This window comes from Protopterus annectens, chromosome 2.part1 (assembly GCF_019279795.1).
Source record: "Protopterus annectens isolate FY-2018-M chromosome 2.part1, PAN1.0, whole genome shotgun sequence".
Classification (NCBI taxonomy): Eukaryota; Metazoa; Chordata; order Ceratodontiformes; family Protopteridae; genus Protopterus; species Protopterus annectens.
The window spans coordinates 1259827724-1259845527 of record NC_056729.1 but is presented as its reverse complement, the minus strand read 5'-3'; the positions used below and the strand labels follow the sequence as shown (position 1 = coordinate 1259845527).

The 17804-nt window shown below is 42.2% G+C and overlaps 1 protein-coding gene across 2 annotated transcripts in view; it reads right to left on the bottom strand.

Moving 5' to 3' along the window:
- Positions 1-17804, bottom strand: part of FNDC4 (fibronectin type III domain containing 4) — a 1069876-nt gene that overhangs the window by 287147 nt on the left and 764925 nt on the right. The window lies entirely within an intron of this gene.

Here is a 17804-nt window from a genome sequence, read left to right as displayed (position 1 = left end):
TACTTGTTATAACTGGTTGTAGCTTCCTTCTGCAGTCAGCATGGCTGGTGTTGTTGAAGGCACTCAATTTAGAGCACAATGCTGGGGCATCCAGGAGTCCAAAATTATGGTTTAGCTCCTCGTCCACAAACATGAGGAAAGACTCCTGCAGGGCCAGTACCAGGGTACCCAATATAAAATGGAGGCCTGGAACAGTCATGCCCGTGATCTCACCAGTGCCATTGGTGTTCCTTGGACTGGTGAGCAGGTCAGGCACCATTATTCTGACCTGAAGTGGCATAGGGGGGATGAACTGGACTGGTGGATCCAGGAATCCCATACAATGCCTAATGCCTCAGTACTGGGTAAGTAGCCATTGTATTAAGTAGTTAAGAATTGCTATGCTTGCTTATACTATGGATAGGTATGTCTCAATATCACTCCATTTACTTCACAGCTGCAGGTGACTGGGCTATGTACCTGCAAGCCCATGAAGATAGGCTGCAAAGGCTGTGTCATGAGGCAGGTTAGTAATTATTCTGCATGTACTGTTATATAAAATAAATGAGAGAGCCTTCAAAAAGTCTTTTAACCCAATAAATAAAGGTGTAATAATCCTTTAATAAATGTATGATTCATGGAGTGCGTCTGTGTCATTTTCTTTGATATGTTGTACTGTTGCATTCTACAAATTGTAGTGTTGTATTAAGCAGTGTCAACCCACACTTGGGTAGGCCCATATAACGTGTTAGAAGGCAGTGCCAGAAGCTTGTATGCATATGTACAGCCCTCAACTGTTGGTTCATGGCCAGCATGTACAGGTTAATCTGGCACATGAGTAGCTTGGTATTGTGTTCCCCAGAAATGTCAGTGTGCTGCCAGAAAAGTAGGGTGCTGTTAACATATAACTGATACTTTCACCTGAACATATATAGATAATTATATGAAAGTAGAGCTGTCAGTGTACCATCTTAGCAGTAGTGTGTGTGAGCAACTCTCAAAATATGTTGCAGTAACATCTGCATCTTGGACAGTTTGTATGTAAGATACAGCTCATGTATATAATGATCTAACAAAATCCAATTGCACAATATAAGGACATTGGGTAGTGTAATAATACATGTAAGGGACATATAACTGCAGTTAATAGGAATGTAGTGAAAACTAGAAGGATATATAAGTTGTTAATTGAACTATCTTTTTCCACCCTACTGTATGTGCATAAAAAAATGCAATTCCACACCTCAATCGGTATGTCTAATCTCAAAACATTTGTTGGGACATATGTCCTATTGGTTTATAAATATTTGCATTTATTTCTATGCATGTGCCCTGTTCAAATATCACAATATTGGTGGCCTGTTGCCATCAATTAAACCTGCATGCTGTTGTAATGTCCACTATTGTTCTATATATGCATGTGCCATGCTTGTTTTTCAGCTGTTGAAAATCTTGTGTGTTGGGTCAATGGTACTACTTCTGCATGCTGTTATAACTAATTGGCAATGCTGTTGACTGTTACTAACCCATATCTTTATTAAACTCTCCAAAACATAGTTCGTATGGGAAGGCCGGTCCCAGCAGACCCACCTGTCTCACCTAAGCTGGCCATGGCACCTGGCACCTGGCACCAGCAGATCCGGTGCCCAGCCTGGGACCTCCTCCTCTGTTGGCCCTGTGCCACCTTCAGGTGGAAGTGCTGCAGGGGATGGGATTTGGCCCACCCGTGCAAGCGTGCACAGAGAGGCACCTATCACCCTTCGTACAGTTTGGGCTGTGGTGCATAGAGAGATTGAACGTTCTGTTGCAGAACCTTTACCCAAGCTTGAGGCCAGAGTGGCACAACTCACAGGTCAGCCTGCCCCTCCTACACAGCCCCTAGCACAGCCACCTTCTGGGCCGTGAAGGTGCAGTGGTGACTGCCCATGGGTGGGGACCTCAGTCTCACTGTTTCCATCTGGGGGATCATGGGCTTGCGATTTCCAAACATCCCTCCCCGTCAAAGGTGTTCACCCACCACATGTGTCATATACCACCCCTGTATGTGTCTTGTTTGTCTTGTCTGTTTACCTCCCCAACCTAGCTCCGTAAATATACCTACTTCTCCTACCCCACATTCCACTCTCACCTGAAAAAAAAAAGGGCAATCTGCTCCCAAAAAAAAAAATAAAAATTACGCCCCATACATAGCTGCCCATTTTGCACACATGTCCACTGGACACAAGAAATGTTATTTAACTGGAATTACAACATACTTTGTTGTCCTCACCCCACTCTCAGGGGTTGAAGGGTTCATATCTACCTCCAAATTTATTGCATATGCACAGCTGTTGCTGTTGAAGAAATGGGCAGTTATGGATCTTCCCTACACCCATCCTGCACATCCCGAGTTATTTTCCTTGCTGTCTTTCCCTCTTTGTGCGCCTTTTTCACCACTTTCCTATCTCCCCATTTTTCTTTTCTTTCAAAGAAATTAGCCCTGGGGTGAGTGGGAGTAAGCACTATTAAGCAGTTGTTAGCAGGTTTGTGCGGGTTTGCACTTGTTTGCATTGGCTAAGCAATGCACAGCATTGTGCAAACCCATGCAAACCCACTTACAACTCCTTAAAAGTGTCTTACTCACTATGCATCATGTGAGAGCCCTTGTTCTGCTCAGGAACAAAATAAAACACTTCTGTAAGTCTCGAACCTCGGACCTTGTACACACTACACATCATGAAGTACCACTAAGCCACAGTTAACATACATCAATTTGTTGCTTAAATAATTATATCATGCATCAGAATGAGTGAATGTAAAGGAAAATCTGGAATACCATACCACACAACTTGTTCTGTGGATGTTGACCAACAGTTGTTGTGGGATTACATTACATGACTGTGATAAGAGAAGCAGCCATTCTAGCAGGAAATAATGTTACTCCATCACCTTACAACCCCACACAGTATCACAGCAGGACAAACGCTGGCATATCTGTTTAAGGCAAAGACCATACCTCCCAACTGTTCCTAATTTTCAGGGACGTCCCTGATTTTGACCCAAATGACCAACAGTTGTTGTGGGATTACATTACATGACTGTGATAAGAGAAGCAGCCATTCTAGCAGGAAATAATGTTACTCCATCACCTTACAACCCCACACAGTATCACAGCAGGACAAACACTGGCATATCTGTTTAAGGCAGAGGCCATACCTCCCAACTGTTCCTAATTTTCAGGGACGTCCCTGATTTTGACCCAAATGTTAGCTCTGTCCCTCTGAATCCTTCCTAAAACTACTGACTTTGGGCAGAAAGGTGGTGAATTACACTTAATGAATAATGACAATAATTAAGAGTTTGACACTTCTTTTACTTCAGAAAAGGTGTATTAATTCATATGCTCTGATTCTCTCAATGTTTCAACTTAATGGCACTAATATTTTAAAGGTGTCCCTGATTGTCCCTGAGTTTTTCTTGACTTTTCCCTGATTCTGTTCAAATATGTACCCGATTGGTTGAGAGGTCTGGCAGAGGCAGAAACACAGAGGCATATTAGCCTTTCTGCTGTTACACACTGTGCAAATAGCTTTGGAAGGAGTTTTGGAAGCAACCCTTATGTAGGAATAAAACACTGAAATACAAATGGATGCAGCCATGTACTGGTAGCAACCAACTGTAAGAATGCCATTGCTCTATTGCTGAAAAGACCTGTGTGGTGCACAGACAAAAAATAACAGGCTATTCTCTGACTATCATGTGGATAGGTCCACAGTTGGGAGTTACGCAGACAGACTACATGCCTTGATAAACTAACATGTACACAGCAACCCTGTAAGTCCAGCAAGATAAAATCCACACAATATTACTTATGCTCTCTGTACTTCTCCAACCCTACCCAAATGTAGAATATACCTGTGTGTGCAGGGTCTACCAAGGATGTAGGTAAGCATACTCACTGTACTGAAATGTGTCCAGTTTTTCTGAGCAGCTCGTGCTAATGTCAACACTAAAAAAGCAGAAACTGTTTAGAACTATGTAAATGAATATTCACAGTATAGCAGTTCACAAACAATTCTTGTGCCAAAGGAATACATCTCTATAACTAGCTTTGTATGGCAGTTAATTGTAACAGTTGAAAAGAAAGTACATCTTTCCATGTATCTTGGGGTAGCATTTTGAGGGGTGAGTACATTTCTACACTGACAAGTGGGTACTGAAAGCAGCAACATTAGGTCTGAGTACAAAATGTATATCCCTGGCTAAACCCCTGGCTTATGATATAAGAACTATACCAACTTTCTGTCTTAAAAAATGATGCCCACACCAAACAAGGATGATCTCCATCTTGGAAAGCTGAAAGGGCCATGCCTACATGACTCAGCAATTTATAATACTGGGTTGCTATGACTGTGATTACTTCAATTACTACACAGCAGGCTGCATGCAATTAGCAAATGGTGGGCACTAATTGGTGCAGAGGCCATCACATGCTCATGTGCAATTCCTACAAAAGCAGGCTGCAATCTCTGCCAACAAACTCAATCACTCTATTGCAGAGACTGACAGAGAGAGAGAGAGATACAGAGAGAGAGAGAGAAGGAAAAATAAATATTACCAAATTATACAAAGGAAAGGTATGTGACACATATGTATTTACTGCCATATAGTAGATGTTATTGAAGAATAGTCTACATAATGTGAAACATTCATATGTGGCAGCAGTACTTCTTTCTGCACAGATGTTCTGCTTAACTAGTGCTATGGACAATACTGTGTGTACCTGTCGGCAGCGGGACATACGTGTGAAATGTGTAGTTCAGCATTAAATGTAAAAGATCTGATCCATGTTATCTGTGTTCTGTACAGTAGTGTGGCCAATGGCTGTTGGGGGATTAGCGCTGACATTATATAAACATGGGCGTGACAGAACAACACATGCATGATAGTCATATTAAAGTGTAGCTCAGCATAGGCAACTGCTGTAGCAGTCTAGTATGCTTATCTAGCATATGTTGCCATATATACCCCCCTATTGTTAGTCTGTGTTCATATGTGACACCTGTTTGTGTTGCAGCAAGGCCCAACAGTTCAGCTGTAACAAGTCCTTTGACATATGTGTGGTAATACATATAACTGTGTATCTAGCAACATTCATAGTGTACTACAGCAGTATGTGACCAATATTCCCAATTGTGCACATATTTTGACCACGGGTTTGGCATTAACAAGTTGTGTGGTATAATATTAATACATTTACTGGACCTTACACTGATTGTGATGGATGATATATTTCTTTACACATCAGCTTGATGTATATCTGCTGTGGCTACGTGGTGCATTGTGTTGCATACAGTGTGCCGGGTACTCTTGTATAGTCTTATATAGTGATTTTATTTTGTTGCTGTGCAGAACATGGTTCATTGGATAGACAGTGAGCAAGGCACTTTCAAGCAGTTGTGGGGTGAGCAGTGATAAGTGGCAGTTACAGTGTTTCACTCTCTGTTAGCTTATAGGTTGCTAAACTTCCATAAGCTGTGCTTACCCTTCTGAATACCCACTTGCAAATGCTGAAATGTGCCTTATTCCGAATGTAGCCCCTGGCCTTTGTTTTGACTAGTAACAAAATAAAAAGCATTTACTAGGAAAAAACCCACAGACATTCACATCACAGCATATGTGATTTGCCACTAAGCCATCTCAGATATACATATCATTTATGTATTCACAAACATAACATCCAGTACAATCATACAACACTACAGAAAATGTACTCCAACATGTAGATGTATGTGTGTGAGTAATTATTGTAATCTGTGCTCAGGTACAACATATTGTATCATGTATGTAAGTATATATATATATATATATATATATATATATATATATATATATATATATATATTTATATCAGTTCAGTGATATCTGTACTGTATAATGTTAACTGTGCCATATGACTTGCTCAGACATATTTTTGTATTTATGTCTTCCAGGGATCATGGCCCACCACAGGACCCCATGTTATAGTAGGGCTGAAGATTATATCATCACTAGCATCATGATTCAGCACTACTGTGTGCAATTTTCACGAACCATCCAGGACCAGCAGGAGCGTACTGCAGTATGGCAAGATCTTATCTGCAGGGTCAATGAGGTAGGCCTGCATAACTGCACTTATGAGCAGGTACACCACCACTGCAGTGATCTTCTCTGACATGTCCGTCAGCATGCCACTGATGTGCGTACGGACCAGCTTGCAACAGGGGGTAGTGTTAGCATCCACCCCCCCTCACCAGAGGGGAGGAGCTGCTCATGAGCCTGGTGGCACCTGCCCAACAACAGCAGCAGACATACACCATGATGGAGGTTGGAGCCACCCAGCAAGCACACATGGAGCATGCAGGTAAAATGGCATATCTGTACACTACTGTTATCTGTATTGATAGATCATGCATATGTGAGATGTGGAGTGTGTTGTTCAAAGATGTGGAGCCTGTTGTTGTGCAATACTGATCATTTGGAACATAAGCTGTAACCCTGTGAATGTAAACTGTTGTTGTACTGTAAGATTGCAAACACACTGTAGCAATGCCACAGTTGTGGCCACTGACAAACTGTCTCAATTCTATGTAGATACCTCTGGAGTGATGTCAAGGCAGTGGACAGATGCTGGTGAGTGTGTTCTACATTTATTATTGGAAATAAAAAGTTCATGTCATAGTTAAGGTGTAGGCCATGTACACATGTAACACACCTACCCATAATGCATGTTGTGCATGTTTGGTGTAAGAGCACGCACATCTCACTAATGTGATTAACAGCCTCAAACACATGCAATACCCAGATCATCTCAAACAAATGTGGCTAGACTGTAGTGACCATTGGATAGGCACAGTTGATACTCAACATGCACATAACATACACATCTATGTCATACACAGAGCATTTTAACATGCTACACATAAAGGATTCCCAAACCCTCTGTAATGACACACTTCAGTATACAGAATCTCATCCACACATTACACAGAATATACCTGAGGGGTAGAGGCCTATCCTGGGGCATTTAAACATTCTGCAACACACTACACATTCATGGCAGGGAATGCTCCTTATTGGCCTCCTTACAAAATCACGTAACAACTGGTTGTGAAATGGTGAATTTAGCCAATGTAGTACAGTTCCAGCACAGCATGATTTGTGCTGGCTTGTGAAACATTTGTAGCCTTGAATGACCACCTGATGCCTCATGATGATGGCCTATGGTACTATACCCCATCCAGTTATTGTAACCAAAGTACTACACATAGCTGTCATTGCTACACATCATAATGATGTGTGCATGCACAGATATGCACTTCTAAACAGTATGCATACCAATCACCATTTGCACAACTGACACATATATGTCTTGTGATGCTATTGAGTGGCTAGGTCATATGACACATATTGGGTATGTGTAGTGTTTAAATATGCAGTCGTGTTTTAGCATGCCATGTCATGGATGAGATTGGCATGTCCACAATATGATCTACACTCACCATAAGAACCGTACATTGGGTATGTTGCCGAATGGTATTTTATCAGTTATCCCTGCACCACTGATAATGTTGTGTGAATACTCATCATGCATTTGCTAAAAACGTGTGCACAATTAACACGTGTCCACAATTATTTGCTAAAGACACAAGGCTGTAATCAGCATTGGATACCTATCTGACACACAGATACACATCCAGCAATGGTATGTACACCTGTGAGTTATGGTGCACAGTACATCACAGGGTTATGAATACCTGCACAGCAATGTTGTGTCCATGTATGCATTGTGTTCCAGGGGGAGGGCCATCACCGAATAACAAAACACATGCATTAAAGCCATGTATAGTGTTAGTAACAAGGATTGACTACACTTGCACTGCATGCTGTTGAGCAACACATGTCCTTCATGCTGACAGGTGTGATCTGACTGTTTTGCTTGTGATACTGTACTCCACCATCACCTGCTTCTGTGTATGTTCTGTGATTGCTGGTGTTGTGTGTGTCTGCTTTTGGGAGGAGTGTAGTTTTGTGTGTATGCATGTGTGGATGTGTGCATGTGGTCTGAAGTCATGTTCAGGTCTTAAAGTGTGTTTCCTGTTTTCCATTCTCAGGTGGCAAGGTGGGGCTGGTTCAGTACAGCAGGGAACCTGATGTCACTGAGACAAACAGTGATCATGAGGATAGGTGTGTTGAGGCACAGGCAGGTTTGTCAGGGTCTGTTGCTGGGCCACCAATTGACAGTGCACAAGTCTCCACCCCATCCATGCATACACTCATACTGCCTGTACATCCATCATCACCATTGCCCTTAGATGAGGGACAGTGTACAGTTGGCACTGGCCAGGACAGTGTGGTATCTATGGCACATGTATCAGGACACAGCAGCCATAGCCAGATGTCTGGAATGGTACCACATAGGCAGATGCTCAGGGGTTCTCGTCAGAGCACTGCTGGTCATCATGTCCCTGCCAGATGTGCCACACCTCTTTCTACCACACACATGTTCCAGGCTGTCATGGAGGCACATACACGAATGGAGTGGTACACCAGGCAGGGACTAAGGGAACAGAGGGGTCATTACACCTCTGTAAATGGCAGTATCCATGACCTAGCAGGTGCCATACATAACTACACGGAGGTCACTGATAGACGTTGGGGTGAGACATTGGATGTCCTCCACAATGTCGTGTCCATGTGTCAGGACAGTGTGGGATGGTTGAGACATCAATGTGGATGTATGCCAGCCACATCACCAGCTGGAGATCACCACGAATATCCAGCAAGTCAGAGCCGCTCCCGTAGTGCGAGTACCAGCCCCAGCGATGTTGGGGGGGGCTGTTCATAGACCGTCCTAGCAGACCATGTGCACGTGACTCTGACCAGTCCTAGCAGGGACCTGGATCCAGTGGACATTTGTCAAACTCTGAGGATAGTACCCAATCTGGATTAGTACCTGATACTGTCTGTAGCACCCCTGCCAGGCACAGGTTCTGTATCCATGGCCAGAGACGGTGATCTGTAAAGTCTGCCAGGTACAGTCTGCAGCTGTCTCACAAATCCCAGTATATGGCAGCCACACGGTGGAACTGTGTGCATGCAGACACACACACATAAACTAGAAACCTAGGGCAAACACATACCCGCACACATGACATCAACATTGGCCCATAACAGTACTCATGGCCCTCACACACACACTCACACACACATGTTGATTGTATGGCTTAGTGTAGGCCTCTGGTAAACCAACAGCACACCCTGTGCATATGATGAAACCTGTGCCACCTCCTGTCATCTGTAACATTGATGCAGGAACAGGCTAACATGATGCTGATGCACAGGGTGACTTTAATAAAGTATAGCAATGGTTGGATGTGCAGCATATTGTCAGCAGTAAAGTGTAATGATATCCTTAAATGTGTAGCTGAGCAGGCATGATGCATTAAAGCTGCAATTAGCAACTTTGTATTGTTTTCTCCAGTGTTTATACCAATTGTGTTTTGTTTGCCCATGTGCCACTTGGCTGATGTGTGTAGTTGTGTCAGCATGCGTTATACAGTGGACAGTAAGTGTAGGGAGTGTGCAACACAGGTTTGCAGGTGTCCATTTGTGAACATGGTGGAAGTGCACTGTCTGCATGTACATGCATATTGGACACATGGGCAGGGTGACATGCCCTGTATTGGTCAGTGCTAACACTCCATAGTTTCTATTGGTGGCCAGTATGCATTGTACTACATATATTTTGGAACTTGAGTACGCATGTGTGTGTATGACACGGGTTGACATTGTGTTGTGGGTGATGTTGTTGTTGCTATCTGTCATTGGTTTGCATTACTAAGGTTAACACTGTCCCAGCTGCATAATCCTTTAGTAATGAACACTGTTCACCTACAGGGTTGCATGGACCGTGCTATCACAAACACAAGAAATTCTCACTTATACAGTAAAAGTGCATTAGTCTCATGGACCCCTGGCATAAACTAAATATATAATAGAAGGTGTGAAGTTGTACCAAAAAATAGTTTCGTACCAAGAAGGGATAATCTCTCAGGTCAGTATCATTGGGAAAATACAAGCCCTCATTAATCATACAAAGCAAGCTTCAAAATACAAATTGGCAAGGATTCCAAAGATAACACTAAAGCTTTCTTTAGTGTTGTTTATAATCTACAGGAGAAATCTCAGATTGGGTCACAGTTAATGTAAATGGTCACAAAGTACACTTATCTGACTGACATTACCAATATCTTGTCAGACAGTTTGAATGCAGATTTCACCACCCTGCCATTATACAAGGGCCACATTTTCAAACCTGAAGAAGGTAAAACCTGATGATTCACAGACACCCTAGTTAAAACATCTCTTTACCAAAGTCCAAACCACAGTGGCAATGGTACTGGACAATGTCCCTGGCTGTGTCATACACAAGTTGACATATGAAGTCACCACTCACCTAAACACTCTGTTCAGATGCAGCCTCTATAGAGGTTACATACTTGTGGAATGACGCACGGAAATGGTGTTCACAGTCCACAAGGGTTGAGCTACAACGTCTTCTTCTTCTCCTTTCGGATGCTCCCATTATGGGTGGCCACAGTAGATCATCTGTTTCCATTTCTTCCTGCCCTCTGCATCTTGCGCTGTCACACCATCCACCTGCATGTCCTCTATCACCACAGCCATAAACCTCATCTTAGGCATTCTTCTTTTCCTGTTACCTGGCGGCTTCATCTTTAGCATCTATTTCACAATATACTCTGCATCCCTCCTCAGCACATGTACAAACCAACGTAATCCTGCCTATCTGGCTTGGTCTACTAACCTTCAAACCTGGGCTGACCCTCTAATGTACTTATTCCTAATCCTGTCTACCGTCATCACACCCAGTGCAAATGTTAACATAAATTGATTAAGGGTAGAGCTACAACAGATCCTGGAAACTCTCACCCTATAAACAAGACAAATGTTATTTGGAAGGCTATGGAGCACAGCATTATGGAACTCATTAACAGAGACATTATGAACCTGCAAACACTGCACCATACCCACCTAGGTTCTCTAAAGGCCAGATCATGGCTTCTACACCTAGTAGACTTCAAGCCAGTTAACAAGGCTATAGGTGAGGTCCACACAGCCAAGCTATAGCTCACCAACAATTCATACCCATCCCACATTCTGGTATTATACATAACCTCAACAGACTGACCATAAACAATTGTTAGATGATGGCTTGACAACTGATGCACAGATGTAGGACACACACTAACATTTGCAGACTCCTTGTACAATTCTATGGTAGTAACAAGAGAGAAACAGACAGGCACACAGTCAGCAAGTGCAGGATTCAAAAACCTGCCTAACTACATTGTGATACTATAGTAGTACGCATTTACACGACATGCTACACACATTACTGGGGTTTCACATTCCCACAGGTATACTTGTAGGATGGTGACATCATCAGACTTGACAAAGATGATTATATCACTTTTAAGGGGTGTGAGTAGTCTCCAAAAAGGTTGCTTCCTCCCCAGGGAAACACACACACAGTTGGCAAGGGCAGGATTCAAACCTCTATCTAACTACATTATGATAGTACAGTAGCACACATTTACACAAGGCACTATACACATTATGAAGTTTTCACCTTCCCACAGGTATATTTGTAGGGTGGTGACATCATCAGACTTGGCAAAGATGAGTATTTCACTTTTAAGGGGTGTGAGTAGTCTCCAAAAAGGCTGCTCCCTTCCCAGGTAGACACACACACTATCACAGCTGGCAAGTGCAGGATTCAAACCCCTACCTAACTACATTATGATACAACATCAGTACACATTTACACGATGTGCTATACACATTACTGGAATTGCATTTTCCCACAGGTCTATTTGTAGGATGGTGACATCATTAGACTTGACAAAGATGAGTATATCACTTTTAAGGGGTGTGAGTAGTCTCCAAAAGGGATATTTCCTCCTCAGGGAAACACACACACAGTTGTCAAGTGCAGGATTCAAACCCCTATCTAATAACATTATGATACAACAGCAGTACACAGTTATACAACACACTATACACAGTACTGGGAGCTCATATTCCCACAGGTATATTTGTAGGATGGTGACATCATCAGACTTGACAAAGATGAGTATACCACTTTTAAGGGGTGTGAGTAGTCTCCAAAAGGATTGCTCTCTCCCCAGGGAGAGACAGACATACACATATACAGTTGGCAAGTGCGGGGTTCTTAATCCAAACTAAGTACTTCTTTACACTTCAGCAAGCACTATGGAGTTACAGGGTGCAATACAGACATTACTCGCTGACAGTTTGCCCAAGGGTTTTTTTCACATTTGCTAACCTCAGCAGGCTTATCATACTAGGTGTATTGTGTATATTGTATGCATAGAAAACAAAAACATGGTAGAGCCAGCAAACAGTGGACAGTAATCAATTTATTGATGGAGGATGGAGAAAAACAAACCGGTTTCGGCCTTCCTCAGTGTCTGCATTTCTTACAAAATGTCACAACCTTATATATATATATATATATATATATATATATATATATATATATATATATATATATATATATATATATATATATCAAGTGGTCTGGTGCCACCCAGAGTCCATGAACAAAATTACATCACATATATTTCACATATATTCATTTATATTCATTTAGAACAGGGGAAAAGAGTGCACCCAGTTTTATAATCCATTTCTTTTCCATTTTGTTTAATATTCCATGCCAACCTGATTTGTTACGTGTATTCCATTGAATAATATCAATCACAGTAAATCTAAACTTGGCCCGGGGATGTTTTATTGTATGTTTATATCAAAACATATCAGATCCTGGAAGCTATCGCCCCATAAGCCTGACTAGCTTGGTCTGCAAAGCTATGGAAAGGATCATCATGGACCTCATAAATAAAGATATTGGGGACCTACAGACACTGGATCCTACCCAGTTCAGCTTTGTTAAGGGCAGATCCTGCCTCTTAAACCTGGTTGATTTCTTTGAAACAGTCACCAAGGCCATTGACGAGGGGAAGGTGGTCCACACAGCCTACCTGGACCTCGCAAAAGCCTTTGATACAATACCCCACTCAGGCATTATAGATAAGCTCACCAGCTTAAATATAAACCCTATGTCACTAGATGGTTTGCAAACTGGCTCAAGGACAGAACCCACATGGTTAGAATTGCTGGAGCCATGTCAGACTCCAAACCAGTTACAAGTGGCGTCCCACAAAGTTCAGTTCTGGGACCTCTCTTGTTCGGTATATATTTCTCGGAGGTACAGGCCAACATGGAAGGACTGTGGCTGACCAAGTTCGCAGATGACTGCAAACTGGGCGCCATAATCAACTCTCTAGCCGACACAAGCATCCTCCAAAAGGGCCTCATAGAAACAGACAACTGGTGCCAGAGCCATGGCCTCAAGCTAAACGCCAAAAAGTGTATAGTCATCCCCTTTGGCAAAAACAAAGTGCCCACAAATTATCACATAGGTGGTAATCCATTAAGTACAGAAGAAGTAATTAGGGACCTGGGGACCCAAGTTGATAGCAATCTCTCATTTGACAACCACATGGCCAAAGTGGTTAGAAAAACATTTTATATAGCCCACCTAATCATGAAGGGATTCACATCTAGATTAGGGGAGGTCATCATGCCTCTTTACTCATCCCTCATCAGGCCCATAATTGAGTACAATGCCTTTTGGGATGTACCTTACCAGACACCTGCAGCAACTGGAAAGACCCCAAAAGTACCTCACCAAGAGGATCAAAGGGCTCAAACAGATGCCATATGCTGCCCGGTTAAAGAAGCTCCAGCTCTACTCAGTGGCATACTGCCTGCTCAGAGGCGATCTGTGCCTGACGTATAAAGCCATGTCCAACCCAGAATTAATGGACATGCTGCACCTCAGAAAATCCAAATCCCATCGAGCTATGTGCTCGAGAGACATGAACCTCAGCACTGAAATAAATAGGACATGCTGGAGGGACAGATTCATAACCCAGAGGCTCCTTTCACTCTGGAATAAAATCCCAGTCCAGGTTAGGCAGAGCCCCCTCATTGACTCTCTTCAAGAGGAATCTTGATGAGTGGATGAGAGATCGTAGGTTTACCCCGGGTATCACTTCTGTGTCACTGTTAGACAGACGCACAGTATACTAACCTCGAAAAAGGGCATAGCAAAATTAATTTAAAATGGGTGGCGAAAGCCAAACACACTCTGGCTAGGCTTATAAATGCCCTAGGGCAGATAGCCTAGTATGAACCTATGAACTTATGAACCTATATAGTGCATTGGTTGGTTAACAGTCCTAATGTCGCTAAGGTGTTCTGAAATCCTAAATTTTACACAACAGGAGGTTTGTCCTACATAAAAGGCTGAACAACTGCATGATGCCAAATAAATCACCCAATCTGATTGACAATTTGCAAAAAATTTAATCGGAAAAATGTCACCAGTATTTCTGCTTGTGAATTCCTTGGTTTTGAACATGTTATTACAGTGTGTACAATGTCCACATGGGAAGCATCCCACTAGATGGCCACATTCTAAGGTTATTTGTTTAGATGAATTTTCATTCCTGTTGATGTGTTTGTAATGATTAAAAAAGGATCCCATGTTCCGACCCCGTCTATAAGAAAAGTCACATCTGTCATCCAGTATGGCCCTAAGCTTGTTATCTGCTAACAATATGTTCCAATGTCTCTGTACACAGTTGATGAGAGCATCAGTATTTCTCCCATATGTGGTGACCAATCTAATCTGAGAATTAGATTTCTGTTTGTTCTCCCTATATTGTAGCAGATTCTCCTGATTCGTATTGGTAGCAAATCATCTACCCTGAGCAATGTCACCTTTTTGGTACCCACGGTTCTGAAACTTATAGAAAAAACTGACTCATAGGTGGAAAATGTCCTTTCCTCTGAGCAAATCCTCCTAAGGCGGAGAAATTGTGACTTTGGAATGTTTCTGCAAATATGAGGTGGATGAAAGCTGGAGGCATGGAGCAAGGAGTTGTATTGTGGGTATTTCCGATAATTTTCTGTTAGTGTATAATCTGCATTCTTTGTGACTAAGACATCCAAAAAGGTAATCTGATTTTTGTCATAAGTTATGGTGAATTCAATACCCCATTTGCTTTCATTCAAATAGGTGACAAACTCCTTGAGATAGACAATGTCAGATCTCCTACCATCCAGCAATCATCCAAATACCTCCTCCATATATCAATCAAATCCATGTAGATGTTGCGTGCCCTATCATAAATAATTTGGTCTTCAACATAGGCCATAAAAAGATCCGCATATATAGGGGCAAAAGAAGCCCCCATGGCAGTGCCTTTGGTCTGTAGATAACATTCATTCCCATAAAATATCACATTCTTAGTCAATACATGCTCCAATAAGCAAAGTAACAATGTATTGAAGCCTGGGGGATATAGTTCTGACTTCGTCAACCAATACTCTAATGCATCTAGGCCTGCCCAATGGGGGATGTTGGTATATAATGCAGAAACATCCAAAGTACACAAATACTACCCTTCTTCAAGCTGTATATCTGCTATAATGTGGAGGAATTCAGTGGTATCCTGTATTCTTGCTCTTACATATTGTAGCAAAGGCTTAAGGTGTAATGTGAGGAATTGAGATAATGGTTCAGTGATGGAACCTCTACCCGAAACAATCGGTCGACCTGGTGGATGTATAGGATCCTTGTGAATCTTAGGGAGGAAGTAAATGTATTGATTAGAGGGATCAGATACTGTGAGATGGTATTGAGTATCTTGTGTTATAATACCTTCCTCTAGCTAGTTGTAAGAATTCATCTATTTTCTTTTTGAATCCTGGTGTAGGATCGATCACCATATGTCTATAGTATTTATTGCCTGATAACTGTCGCATAGCTTCAGAATTATATGATGACCAATCCTCTACTACAATGGCACCCCCTTTGTCTGCTGACAATATTACTAAATTCTTGTTATTAGCCATTTCAATAATAGTATCCATCTCCTTCCTGGATACATTGTTCTGTTTTACATGCACATCCTTAAAATTGAAGTGTAAATCTTTGAGAGTGGAATTATAGAACATGGATACATTTGGATGCATTGGTGGAATAAAAGTCGATTTATGATATTTAAATCTTGCATCATTGCCTGAATTATCTTCTGTCTGAAAAAATACTTTCAAGTTAAGTAATCGACAAAACTCAGAAATATCATTAGCAAGTGAATCTTCAGAGATAAAGAAACCAGGAATGAAATTAAGTCCTAGATTAAGAATTTGTATTTGTGTTGTGGACAATGTGGTAGATGAAATGTTTAGCGCATTATTCATTTCTGATCTAGACAGGCTGTGTGAACCACCTTATCCTTGTCTATGGTTTTGGTGACTGCTTCAAAGACGTCTATCAGGTTTAGGAGACATGATCTGCCTTTTACAAACCCAAACTGGGTGGGGTCCAGAGTTAGGAGATTACCAATGTCTTTGTTTATAAGTTCCATGATGATACATACATTCCATGGCCTTGCAGACCAGGCTCATCAGGCTAATGGGGCGGTAGTTCCTGGGGTCCGTGGTGGCTCCACCCTCATGGAGTGGGATAACTGTCACTGTGCACCATTCAGCAGGCACAAAGCCTGAGGTGAGGCTATGATTGAACATGGTACTTAGGTGGGATGCCAGTTTGTTGTGTAGTTCATGAAGAACGCAGCCTGGGATGTTGTCTGGTCCCATGGATGCTGTGTTCCTGCTGTGTTCCTGGCTTTGGAGAGTGTGTTTTTTACCTGTGCAGCCGTGATTACAGGAACTTTGCATTCTTCGGGTATAGAGATGGGCTCTTTAATGGGTGAGAGGGGGTAAAGTTAGCACTGAGCCTATCTGCCAGGATGTTGGCAATATCAGTTGGGTCTGTATATTTAGTCCCATTGTGCTGTAACTCAGAGCAGATCTGAGTGTTGCCATTGAGATTCTTGACACAGCTATAGAATGCTTTGTGGTTGTCTTTAGAATCAGTGGTGATTTTGTTTTTGTAACTAGCTTTGGAGGATTTTATCAAGGATCGCAGCTTCTTACTGAGGCTGACCAGGGAGCTCCTACACTCATGGGATTTTAGTCTCTTTTTGCAGCAGTTTCTTCCTTCTGTTGTACAGTTTGTTTATGGCAGGGGACCACCAGATTGGCTTCCTTTTTTTGGAGGATAGCATCTTGGTTCTGTTTGGGATAGCACAATCCATGCACTCATGTAATTGCTTATAAAGTGCAATTGTGTAGGACTCAGTAGTTGTAACTGTATTGTCCATCTGTATGGGTGTCATGAAGTTCACCACTTCTGTCTTAAGAAGCATGAAGTTGGCTTTGGAGAAGTTTTTTACCATGGATTCATTAATGAGGGGTGGGGGCAGAATGTGGATATCTAGGGTGATTAGCTTATGGTTGGATCAGACCAATGAGGCATTGACTTCAGGTGTGGAACACCGGTCACTCAGGACAAACCAAACCTCGTAACCAACACAAATAACCACAAAGTGAGCTAAATGCTACTCATTGCCAGAAGTCTCAGCCTCCAAATGCACACACTCCAGGCACTTCTCAGTATGGAGAATATGGATATCTGGCAGTAACAGAAACCTAGTTGAAGGCTCCAGGGAGCACACCAGCACTACCAGGATACTACTCATTCCATACCTTCCAGCATTAGAACCTGGATCATAGGACATAGGGTGGGGATGTATCCATATTCATCAAGGATACCTTCACCTCTC